General features: G+C 40.0%; 1 protein-coding gene across 1 annotated transcript in view; it reads left to right on the top strand.

The window, feature by feature from the left end:
• The window catches only part of ZSWIM5 (zinc finger SWIM-type containing 5), a 194,543-nt gene that overhangs the window by 144,570 nt on the left and 36,596 nt on the right, over positions 1-13,377 (top strand). The window lies entirely within an intron of this gene.

Below are 13,377 nucleotides of genomic sequence, written 5' to 3'. Positions count from 1 at the left end.
TTCTTTTGCTGTGCAGAAGCTTCTTATCTTGATGAAGTCCCAATAATTCATTTTTGCTTTTGTTTCTCTTGCCTTCATGGATGTATCTTGCAAGAAGTGGCTGTGGCCAAGTTCAAAAAAGATGTTGCCTGTGTTCTCCTCTAGGATTTTGATGGAATCTTGTCTCACATTTAGATCTTTCATCCATTTTGAGTTTATCTTTATGTATGATGTAAGAGAATGGTCTAATTTCATTCTTTTGCATGTGGATGTCCAATTCTCTCAGCACCATTTATTGAAGAGACTGTCTTTTTTCCAGTGGATAGTCTTTCCTGCTTTGTTGAATATTAGTTGACCATAAAGTTGAGGGTCCACTTCTGGATTCTCTACAAAGCATATTTCTTGAAAAACTTGTCTGCAGTCACCCTTTCCACTTTGTCCCACATACATTCTATCTTGAGCCCACTATAATTGAGTTTTCATTGCTGCCACTTTATTCAAGTTGCTCTTGTCAAAATCACCAGTGACTTCAGTATTGTTAGACACAGTGGTCAATTTTCTGTTGTTATCTTATTTGACTTTTTAGCAGGGCATGGACATAATTTAGCCAACCTTTCCTACAGTTTCCACTGACATGTTCCTCATTTCCATCCAAAGACCTCATCAGGATGGCCTTTACCATCCATATTGCTACCAACACTCCATTCAGGTTTACTAAGGAGATTAAGACTTTACAAACCTCTGCTTTCCCTTCTGGGACCTCACCAGAATCATCCTTAAAGGTCTTTTCACAGCAGCAAAGGCTTTTTCAAGCAGGCAACTCAAAATTCTTCCAGCCTCTACCCTTTACCCAGTTCCAAAACTGCTTTCAGATTTTCAGGTATTTCTTATATAGCACTCCACTTGTTGGTAACAGTTTTTGTCTTAGTCTGTTTGGGTTGCTACAAAAGAACCATAGACTAGGTGACTTACAAGCATTCTTAGAACTTTGAAGACATTTCTCCGTTGCCCTCCAGCTTCCACTTGCCGTTGTGAAGTACCAGGCCATTCTGGTTCAGGAGAATATCATGTCTTTTCTCTGTGGAACCATATGTTTTCTCTTTGTCATCATTAATCTGAAATTTCACACTGATATCACTTACTGTTGGTCTTCTAATCTTTTTTTAAATCAACCTTCTTGGAGAAGGAGTTAGGACGGAGGAGTGGTAGGGAAACCCTGGGCTTGTCTTGTCCTTCAGACATAGCTAGATCAACATCAAATCATTTTGAACAATGGGAAATTGATCTGAGGATTAAGAAAATAATATGCACAATTTGAGGGAGAGAATGTGGCAGATGCAAGGTTTGGAGATATGAATTGGAGGAGAGAAAAGCCACAGTGCTGTGGTCGGGAGGGAGCTGGAGAGAGACTAGTGTGTCAAGTTTGCACAAGATGCCAAAATCTGTGATGTGGGGATCCCCTGGGTTGCACTAGGAGAGAATGATCCCCTTCCAGGAATACATTTGGAAGAGGGTATATTGCCTCTCGAAGGACAAAAGACCCACTGGGCACCACTGAGCATCCATTTAATAGCAGGGTACAGAGGCAGGTGCAAAGGGCAGATAACCTGGTTGCAGTTTTTGGCAGTGCTTCACCATAGATTCCAGACACCTGCATGGCCATGGGACTGCTTTTCTGGGACAGAACAGTATGGCCACAGCGCTGTATCTCCTCCAGAGGAAGCGAGTGGTCCACACCTTGCCAGGTCCTTTAAGATTTGGAATTTTGAATCCCAGCCTCCAGCCAGAGATAAAACACAGGAGAACTGTGGTGCTGGATCTGCCAGCGGCCCAAGGCACTGACAGGTTTAGGGCAGGGATCTGCCAAAGCCTGGAACACAGAAGGGGAGATTGTTCACTTTTCTGTGAGGGCCTTCTGAACTGTGGTGGCCGCAAGTTCCACTCCCTTCAGGACAAGAGGGTGGGATGACATTATCTTCCACCCGCACTTCCAGGTCCCACCCCCACAAGCACAGTCAGATGTCAGAAACACAGAAACCCCAGGGGGGGGCTGGAATTACTTACACCAAACCCCACCACTCTCCAGGGGCATCTTTACTAGGGCAGGTCTGACTGTGAGCCAGTGTAGTGGGGACCAACACAAGCCCTCTGCATGTACCAAGTCCACTAATTATAGAGTGTCCCAAAGCATCAGCTTCAGTTCTGGTAGAAATAGGACTAGGCTATTTATTTATTTTTCCCCTTTTGAATCAGGCTTATAGTTTTCTATTTGTTGGTTAGTTGGTTGGTTTTCTTTTTCTCATTTTTTGGATCAGGCTTCTTTTTTTTTCTTTTCTCCCCCCCCCCCGCCTTTTTTTAAAGAAATGCAGAGGAGGAAGGACAGAGAGAAAAGGAGAGAGTAATCCTAAGCAGGCTCCATGCACAGTACAGAGCCCAACGCTGGACTTAATCTTATGACCCTGGGATCATGACTTGAGCTGAAATCAAGAATCCAACATTTAACCAACTGAGCCACCTGGGCGCCCCTCCCTCCCCCCTTCCTTCCTTCCTTCCTTCCTTCCTTCCTTCCTTCTTTCCTTCCTTCCTTCTTTCTTTCTTTCTTTCTTTCTTTCTTTCTTTCTTTCTTTCTTTCTTTTTTTTGGTATCAGGCTTGTAATTTTTAGTTTGTCTCTCTCATTTTTTTCCCCTTTTTTCTTGGATCAGTCTATTTCTTTTTCAGGCTCATCTTAAGAAATGAACCCAATGACAGAACATGAGAGACTAATTCTGGGAACGAACAAGGGGTAGTGGAAAGGGAGGTGGACGGGGAGTTGGGGTGACTGGGTGACAGGCACTGAGGGGGGCACTTGATGGGATGAGCACTGGATGATATGCTATATGTTGGCAAATTGAACTCCAATTAAAAAAAAAAAAAGGAAACAAATCCAAGTATACCTAGTTAAAGGTCCAGACACTCCCCACTGCAAGCAAGGAGGAACTCTGCAGAGGACTGACTGACCTGCGGGAAAGCGCAAGCAAAAACACAATAGCAGAGTGCACATAGCATACACGAGAAATACTTCGTGAAGTGCCAGGCCCTGGGCAGTGTATAACTCCTTAATACTCTTACTCTTTTTTTTTTTAATTTTTATTTATTTATGATAGTCACAGAATGAGAGAGAGAGAGAGAGAGAGAGGCAGAGGGAGAAGCAGGCTCCATGCACCGGGAGCCCGACGTGGGATTCGATCCTGGGTCTCCAGGATCGCGCCCTGGGCCAAAGGCAGGCGCCAAACCGCTGCGCCACCCAGGGATCCCAATACTCTTACTCTTTTTATATAGTATTTCTCTCAGGAGCAGGAAACATAACAAGCTTTCATAACATGCAAAAGACAGACACCTAGACATAATGACAAGACAGGAATTCTCCCCAAAAGAAAGATCAAGAAATCACAGCCAGAGACTTGCTCAAAACAAATATATGCAGTAAATCTGAAAAAGAACTTAAAACAACAGTCATGAGAACACTGGCTGGGATTGAAAGAAGCATAGAAGACACCAGAGAAACCTTTGCTGCAGAGATAAAAGACTTAAAAACTAGTCAGGCCAAAATAAAAAAATGTTATAATCAAGATGCAAAACCTGGATAAAAGACAAAATTATAGAAAATAATGAAGCTGAAAAGAAGAGGGAAAGAAAACTATTAGATCACAAATATAGACTTAGGGAATTCAGCAGTTCATCAAGCACAAAAACATCCATATCATAGGAATTCCAGAAGATGAAGAACAGGAAAGGGGTCAGAAAGTTTATTTGAACAAATTTAGCTGAGAATTTCCCCAATATGGAAAAGAAACAGGCATTCAAGGCCAAGAGGCACAGAGAACTCCCCTCAAGATCAACAAAATAGGGTAACACCAAGACATATCAGAGTGAAACTTACAAACTATAAAGATAAAGAGAATTCTGAAAGCAGCTAGGGACAAAAGGTCCTTAACCTATAAGGGTAAATGCATAACACTGGCAGCAGACCTCGCCACAGAAATGTGGCAGGTCAGAAGAGAGTGTCATGATATATTCAACATGCTAAATGGGGAAAATATGCAGCCAAAAATACTTTATCCAGCAAGGCTGTCGTTCAGAATAGGAGAGATAAAGAGTTTCCAAGACAAACAAGAACTAAAGGAGTTCATGAACACTAAATCAGCTCTGCAAGAAATATTAAAGGGGATCCTAAAGAGAGACTAAAAGCAAAGACTAAAAAGGGACAACCTACAGGAACAGTGACTTTACAGATAATACAGTGGCATTAAATCATATCTATCAGTAATTACTATGAATGTAAATGGACTAAATGCTTCAATCAATTATGCAGTATCAGAATGGATAAAAAATAAAACACCCATTGATATGGTACTTACAAGAGTCTCATTTCAGACCCAAAGACACCTCTAAATTGAAAGTGAGCTGGTGGAGAACTATCTATCATGCTGTTGGATCAAAAGAAATCTGGAGTAGCCATCCTTATATCAGACAAATTAGATTTTATTTTTATTAAAAATTAGATTTTAAACCAAAGACTGTAATAAGAGATGGAAAAGGGCACCATATCATAATAAAGGGATCTATACAATAAGAAGACCTAATAATTAAATATTTACACCCCCAAGTTGGGAGCAGATAAATTATACATCAGTTAATAACAAACTTAAAGAAACTCATTGATAATAATACGTAATTATCAATTATGTATTAGTAAGAACTTTCAATTAGTAGGACCTTGATACCCCACTCACAGCAGAACGCACATTCTTTTGAAGTGCACAACAGAACATTCTCCAGAATAGATCACATACTGGGTCACAAGTCAGGCCTCAACTGGTACTAAAAGATTGAGATAATACTATGCATATTTTCAGACCACAATGCTGTGAAACTTGAAATCAACCATAAGAAAAAAATCGGGGGATCCCTGGGTGGCTCAGTGGTTTAGCACCTGCCTTTGGCCCAGGGCGCAATCCTGGAATCCCAGGATCGAGTCCCACATCAGGCTCCCTGCATGGAGCCTGCTTCTCCCTCTGCCTGTGTCTCTGCCTCTGTGTGTGTGTGTATGTGTGTGTGTGTGTGTGTGTCTGTGATGAATAAATAAATGAAATCTTAAAAAAGAAAAAAGAAAAAAATCGGAAAGACCACAAAATATGTGGAGGCTAAAAAACATCCTACTTAGGAATGAATGGGTTAACCAGGAAATTGAAGAAGACATAAAAAAAAATACATGAAAACAATTGAAAATGAAAACACAACAGTCCAAAACCTTTGGGATGAAGCAAAGGCTATCCTGGGGGGGGTGGGGGGGGGTGTATATAGCAGTACAAATCTTCCTCAAGAAGCAAGAAAAGTCTCAAATATACAACCTAATCTTACACCTAAAGGAGCTGGAAAAAGAAAACCAAATAAAGCCCAAAACCAGCAGAAGAAGGGAAATAATTAAGATTAGAGCAGAATTCAGGGAGCCTGGGTGGTTCAGTCGGTTAAGCATCTGTCTTCAGCTGAGGTCATTATCCCAGGGTCCTGGGATAGACCCCCGCATCAGGCTCCCTACCAGACAGGGAGCCTATACTTCCCCTGCTTGTGCACACTCTCTCTCCCTCTCTCTCTCTCTCAAATACATAAAATCTTTTTTAAAAGATTAGAGCATAATTAAATGATACAGAATATTTTTAAAAACAGAACAGATCAAGAAAACTAGGAGCTAGTTCTTTGAAAGAATTAACAAGATTGATAAACCTCTAGCCAGACTTTTCAAAAAGAAAAAGCACCCAAATAAAATCATGAATGAAAGAGCAGAGATCACAACCAACACTGCAGAAATACAAACAATTTATAGAATATTATGAACAATTGTATGCCAACAAATTAGGCAATCTGGAAGAAATGGATAAATTCCTAGAAACGTATAAACTACCAAAACTGAAACAGGAAGAAATAGAAAATCTGAACAGACTCATAAGCAGCAAAGAAATTGAATCAGTAATCAAAAATCTCCCAACAAAGGATCCAAGGCTGAATGGCTTCCCAGAGGAATTCTACCAAACATTTAAAGAATACCTATTCTTCTGAAACTGTTCCCAAAAATAGAAATCAAAGGGGGGCACCTGGGTGGGTCAGTGGTTGAGTGTCTGCCTTTGGTTCAGGTTGTAATCAAGTCCTGGGATCAAGTACTGAATCAGACTCCCCACAGGGAGCCTGCTTCTCCCTTTGCCTATGTCCCTTCCTGTCTGTGTCTCTCATGAATAAATAAATAAAAATCTTAAAAAGAAAAAAGAAATGGGAGGAAAACTTCCAAACTCATTCTATGAGGCCAGCATTACCTTGATTCCAAAAGCAGACAAAGACCCCACTAAAAGGGAGAATTACAGACCAATATCCTTGATGAACATGGATGCAAAAATTATCAAGATACTAGCTAATCAAATCCAACAGTACATTAAAAGGATTATTCACCATGATCAACTGGGATTTATTCCTGGGCTGTGGGTGGCTCAACAAACACACACATCAATCAATGTGATCACCACATTAATAAAAGAAAGGGTAAGAACCATATGGTCCTCTTAATGCAGAAAAAGCATTTGACAAAATTCAGCATCTTTTTTTTAAATTTTATTTATTTGTGAGAGACACAGAGAGAGAGAGAGAGGCACAGGCACAGGCACAGGTAGAGGGAGAAGCAGGCTCCATTCAGGAAGCCTGGGTCTCCAGGATCACACCACGCCGCAGGCTGAAGGTGGCGCTAAACCGCTGAGACCCGGACTGCCCAGCATCTTTCTTGATGCAAACCCTCAAGAAACTAGGGATAGAGGAAACATACCCTCAACATCATAAAGGCTATATACAAAAGACCCACAGCTAATATCCTCAATGGGGAAAAACTGAGAGCTTTTCCCTTAAGATCGGGAACAAGATAAGGATGTTCACTTTCACCACTGTTGTTCAACATAGTACTGAAAATCCTAGCCTCAGCAGTCAGACAACAACAGGAAATAAAGGCGCCCAAATCAGCAAGGATGAAGTTAAACTTTCACTATTTGCAAATGACATGATACTCCATGTAGGAAACCTGAAAGACTCCACAAAAAAATTGCTAGAAATAATACATGAATTCAGCAAAGTCGCAGGATATAAAAATCAACATACAGAAATCTGTTGCATTCCTGTATACACATAACAAAGCAGCAGCAGGAGAAATCAAGGAATCAATCCCATTTACAATTGCATGAAAACCCATAAGATACCTAGGAATAAACCTAACCAAAGAGTTGTAAAAGATCTGTATTTTGAAAAATATGGAACACTTAGGAAGGCAGTTGAAGAAGACACAAAGAAATGGAAAAACATTCTGTGCTCATGGTTTGAAAGAACAAATATTGTTAAAATGTCTATACTACCCAAAACAATCTACACATTCAGTGCAATCCCTATAAAAAAAAATACTGCCAGCATTTTTCATAGAGCTAGAACAAACAATCCTAAAATTTTTATGGAACCACAAAACATCCTAAATAACCAAACTAGGGTTGAAAAAGCCAAAGCTGGAGGCATCACAATTCGACTTCAAGCTGTATTACAAAGCTGTAATCATTAAGACAGTATGGTACTGGCACAAAAACAGACACATGGATCAGTAGAACAGAACCCAGAAATGGGCCCTCAATTCTATAGTCAACTAATCTTTGACAAAGCAGGAAAGAATATCCAATGGAAAAAAGACGGTCTCTTCAACAAATGGTTTTGGGAACACTGGACAGCTACATGTAGAAGAATGAAACTGGACTGTTTCCTCACACCATACAGAAAAATAGTCTCAAAATGGTTGAAAGACCTAAACGTGAGACAGGAATCCATCAAAATCTAGAGGAGAACACAGGCAGCAGCCTCTTTGATCCTGGCCACAGCAACTTCTTACTAGACATGTCTCCAGAGGCAAAGGGAAACAAAAGCAAAAATGAATAATGGGACTTCATCAAGATAAAAAGCTTTTGCAAAGGAAACAATCAGCATAACTAAAAGGCAACAACTGACAGAATGGGAGAAGATAATTGCAAATGACATATCAGATAAAGGGCTAGTATCCAAAATCTATAAAGAACTTATTTTTAAAAAATTATCAAACTCAACATCCAAAGAACAAATAATCCGGGACACCTGGGTGGCTCAGTGGTTGAGTATCTGCCTTTGGCTTGGGATCGTGATCCCGGGGTCTGGGGATCAAGTCCCACATCAGGCTTCCTGTGAGGAGCCTGCTTTTTCCTCTGCCTGTGTCTCTCATGAATAAATAAATAAAATCTTTTAAAAACAAAACAAAACAAAAAACAAATAATCCAGTTAAGAAATGGGCAGAAGACATGAACAGAGATTTCTCCAAAGAAGACATACATTTGGCCACATGAAGAAATGCTCAACATCACTCATCATGGAAATATAAATCAAAAGCACAATGAGATACCACCTCACAGCAGTCAGAATGGCTAAAATTAACACAGGAAACAACAGGTGTTGGGGAGGATGCAGAGAAAGGGGAACCTTTTTACACTGTTGGTGGGAATGCAAACTGGTGCAGCCACTCTGGAAAACAGTATGGAGGTTCCTCCAAAAGTTAAAAATAGTACCCTACGACCTAGCAATTGGCACTACTAAGTATTTATCCAAAGAATACAAAAATAGTTATTTGAAGGGGCACATGCACTCCAGTACTTATAGCAGCACTGTCAGCAATAGCCAAATTATGGAAAAAACTCAGATATCCATCTGCTGATAAATAGATCAAGAAGATGTGGTATATACATATATGATGGAATATTACTCAGCTAATCTGCTTAAGCACCTGGCTGGCTCAGTCAGTAGAGCATGTGACTCTTGGTCCCAGGATTGTGTGTTTCAACCTCACATTAGGTATATAGATAACTAAAAATAAATAAATAAACAAGCTTTAAAAAACCTAATTTGCTTAATACTCAGTAGGTCTTCTCAAATGGGAAGCTTATACCTTTTAATTTGAAATGTTTTCTTGAAAAATTTTTTCATTTCCTCACCCTTATTTTCTCTCTTTGTCTGGAACTATATCTGTTATTTGAATATTAGCTTTAGGTTACTATGCAACAGGCTTAGAGTACAAACAGTCTAGATCAAGAATAAGAAAATAGAGGGTTCCACCTCTTACACTGTTGGTGGGAATGTGAACTGGTGCAGCCTCTCTGGAAAACTGTGTGGAGGTTCCTCAAAGAGTTAAAAATAGACCTGCCCTACGACCCAGCAATTGCACTGTTGGGGATTTACCCCAAAGATTCAGATGCAATGAAACGTCGGGACACCTGCACCCCGATGTTTCTATCAGCAATGGCCACAATAGCCAAACTGTGGAAGGAACCTCGGTGTCCATCGAAAGATGAATGGATAAAGAAGATGTGGTTTATGTATACAATGGAACATTACTCAGCAATTAGAAACGACAAATACCCACCATTTGCTTCAACGTGGATGGAACTGGAGGGTATTATGCTGAGTGAAATAAGTCAATCGGAGAAGGACAAACAGTGTATGTTCTCATTCATTTGGGGAATATGAATAATAGTGAAAGGGAATATAAAGGAAGGGAAAAGAAATGTTGGGAAATATCAGGAAGGGAGACAGAACATAAAGACTCCTAACTCAGGGAAACGAACTAGGGGTGGTGGAAGGGGAGGAGGGCGGGTGTTGGAGGGGAACGGGTGACGGGCACTGAGGTGGACACTTGACGGGATGAGCACTGGGTGTTTTTCTGTATGTTGGTAAATTGAACACCAATAAAAATTAATTAAAAAAAAAATAGAGGGTTCCAGAGGGATTTTTCTAATGAAGGTAGTGAAATTGCTAGATTATTTCATGTGACTGAACATACTAAATAGAGATTGATTCTCGAATTTTATTTTTTTTTCTTTCATTGTTTTGTTGCATTTTTGTTTTTGTCTTTTATCTTCTGGAAGTGTCCTCAGTTTTATCTTTCAGCCATCTTAAAGACTTTATTTGTTTATTTGAGAGTGTGAGAGGGATAGAGCATGAGTTGTGGGGGGAGGGCAGAGGGAAAAGGAGAAGCAGACTTCCCCCTGAGTAGGAAGCCTGACATGGAGCTAGATCTCAGGACCCCTGGATTACAACTTGAGCGGAAGGCAGATGCTTAACCAACTGAGCCACCCAGCACCCCATCAACCATCTTATTAATTTGTAATCAATTTTTTCCATCATATTTTTAATTTCCAAGAGCCCATTTTTTGTTGTTGCATCCTGTACTTTTTTCATAGATGTGGTATCTTCTCACTTTGAGGATCTCTTACAAAGGTTTTTTTCTTTAAGTTTTCTCTCCTCTCTGTCTTTTTTGTATTTCCTCTAAGTTTTCCTTCTTTCTGTTTGCTTTGTTTTCTGTCCTTTATGTAAGATGCTTTCCTCAGATATCTAAAGTTTCTTAGATGTCCATTCCTATTGAAGAGTAACACTTAAGAGCTAAAAGGAAGCTCAGGGTGGGTGGGGTGGTCTCTTAATTAGTTTAATCAAGGATGATCCGGCAAGGCTTTTTCAGTGGAGAGCCCCAACTACAGTATCTGCCATGTTTTTCCCCCTTGGGTTTATTTGTTTCAAGATGAATCCTGTAGTCTCTTGTCTCTGAGTTATAAACCTGTCACAGTCTTCTTAGAACCAAGTAGGGAGAAGAGGGTTGGGTCGGGTGGGGGGTTGGGGGAGTATCCATTTGTTCAATATGTATATCTTCCCTGATCCCTCAGTTTGTAGTATGGACACCTCACTCATGGCTGTACATAATATTTCCAATCCAGAGCCTCTCTGAGTCAACCTTCCCAGGGAGTAGAGCTCTGGTCTTCTTCCAGGAGAGGGAAGGAGCAGGCACTCACCTACCCTGAATAGAGGAAGAACTCTGAGAGCCTGAGATCTTTGACAAACTTCTAACCAATTTTACGAATTTCAGCCTCACTTTCAGCAGGGTTCTGCAGCATGAATCAGTTCTGCTTCTGGGGTTTCCTAACTGTTGATGGAAGTTTCAACTTTGTTCTGCTGTTAGCTATTTCTCATCCACACGCTATCCAGATTCTAAAATTTTGTGGCTGTTCTCTTTATTTCTCCCATTCTCTGTATCTATGTGAGTTTATGCCTGTTTTTATCTGTTTATTTTCATTTTAGTGAGGTTTAAGAAGGAAATAGTGGTTAGCTAGCTATCCTTAACAAGAATTAATTCATGTTTATTCTTCAACTGAAATGTCATTTCCTTTCTATAACTTCTCTTGAGTCCACATGCAGAATTCATTGCTCCATCATGTATATTCTCATGGGATTTTATGTATGTCTATGATATGTATGTCTTTGCCATACTTCATTTTCTTATTTGAGTGAATCCTAACTGTAATTCTCTTTAGAGTTATCATAGTATAATAATATTTTATTACATAGTATAGTTTATTTTTTTTAATATTTTATTTATTCATGAGAGACTAGAGAAAGGCAGAGACATAGGCAGAGGGAGAGGCAGGCTCCCCACAGGGAGCCTGATGTGGTGCTCGATCCCAGGTCCCTGGGATCACGACCTGATCCAAAGGCAGATGCTCAACCACTGAGGCACCCAGGTGCCCTTATTACATAGTATAGTTTATATTTCATGTTAAATTTTAATTTATTAGATACTTATTTAAAAAGATTTATTAATTTGACAGCACAAGCAAAGAGGACTAGCAAGCAGAGGGAGAGGGAGAAGCAGACTCCTCATTAAGCAGGGAGCACAACGTGGAGCTTGATCCCAGGACCCTGGGATCATGACCTGAGCTGAAGGCAGACATTTAACCAACTGAGCCACCCAGGCACCCCTCCTGGTAGATTTTTTAAAACTGAGTCAATAGGGATCCCTGGGTGGCACAGCGGTTTGGCGCCTGCCTTTGGCCCAGGGCGCGATCCTGGAGACCCGAGATCGAATTCCACGTTGGGCTCCTGGTGCATGGAGCCTGCTTCTCCCTCTGCCTATGTCTCTGCCTCTCTCTCTCTCTGTCTGTGACTATCATAAATAAAGAATAAAAAAATTTAAAAAAACTGAGTCAATAGAAATGAATTTTCACCATCTTCAGGTAGTATCTGAAATTGAAGCTAAAAATCCCCTTTAAAACATTCCTATTTGAGCTTAAGGAGCCTTGAAATAGTATTTCAAAGTACCTCTGTCCAAAGATGTAGCTTTATCTCAAAGGATTTTTTATTTGAAATACTCTACAGCCAGGTTTATTGCTGATTTGAGATTGAGCCTACATCTGGCTCAGCCACATAGCCAACCCTGAAAAGAAGAAGCAGGTTTGCTTGAAAAAAGGGTGATGTGGTAAGAGAAACAGTAGTCATTGGTTATATGGAATATGTAATATTCTGCTACAGTGACAGAGAAGATCCAAGAATGTAATAGTTTTAAGGCATCATAGTTATCAACAGTATCAAAACCCAAGCTGAAATAAACCATTTTTCTTGGAAAAATGGAAATACTAAAATTCTATTTGCCAAGTAATATGCTAGGCCTTTTACAAATGTTATTTCATTTAATTCTTATAATATCCCTACAAAGTAGTTGCTTTTATGCTATCAGTTTTACAGTTGAGGGATTTGAGGTTCAAAAAAATCTAAGGTAAACTAATCAAAAATTGATATCTTTCCTGAGCACCTCCCTCTGACCTCTGTCCCGTTAAGTGCTCTTCCTGTATGCTGCTGTTGCACCCTGAACATATATTTATCTTAACACTCATCTTATTCAAATGTCATGTTTATGTATCTCTCCCATTAGACAGTTCCTCAAGGGTTGGAACAATGTCTTATTCTCCAGTAGGAGAATAGGCCTTAAATGTAGAAAGCTCTCAATAAATAATATGTTAGACTATAAATCTGAGCTCAGAATTCAAGCCCAAATCTATTACAGGCACACATCCAGATATCCAGATTACCGATACTTTAAGGAAGCTTTGGGGAGGAAAAATAAGCCATTTCTGAAAACTTTAGCAGATTTAAGTTTTGTTTTTTTCTGTTTTTTAAAGATTATTTATTTATTTATTTATTTGAGAGAGAGCACAAGTGTGGGGGGGTGACAGGCAGAAGGAGAGGAACAAGTAGAGTCCCTTCAGAGCAGGGATCCTGATGCGGGGCTGGATCCCAAGACCCATGACCTGAGCTGAAGGCAGATGTTAAACCGACTGAGCCACTCAGGCACCGTAGATTTGATTTTCTATATTAAGAAAAGCTGATGTTTTGGGAACTTTTCCTGCCAACTAAAAATGGAAGGAAAGAGTAGCCTGAAAAATTAAAACTTACACATACATCCAAGGAAAGATATCAGAATGTTGGTTCCTTTATTTCCA

Source organism: Vulpes lagopus, chromosome 23 (assembly GCF_018345385.1).
Source record: "Vulpes lagopus strain Blue_001 chromosome 23, ASM1834538v1, whole genome shotgun sequence".
Lineage (NCBI taxonomy): Eukaryota > Metazoa > Chordata > Mammalia > Carnivora > Canidae > Vulpes > Vulpes lagopus.
This window is presented reverse-complemented; position numbering and strand designations above follow the sequence as displayed.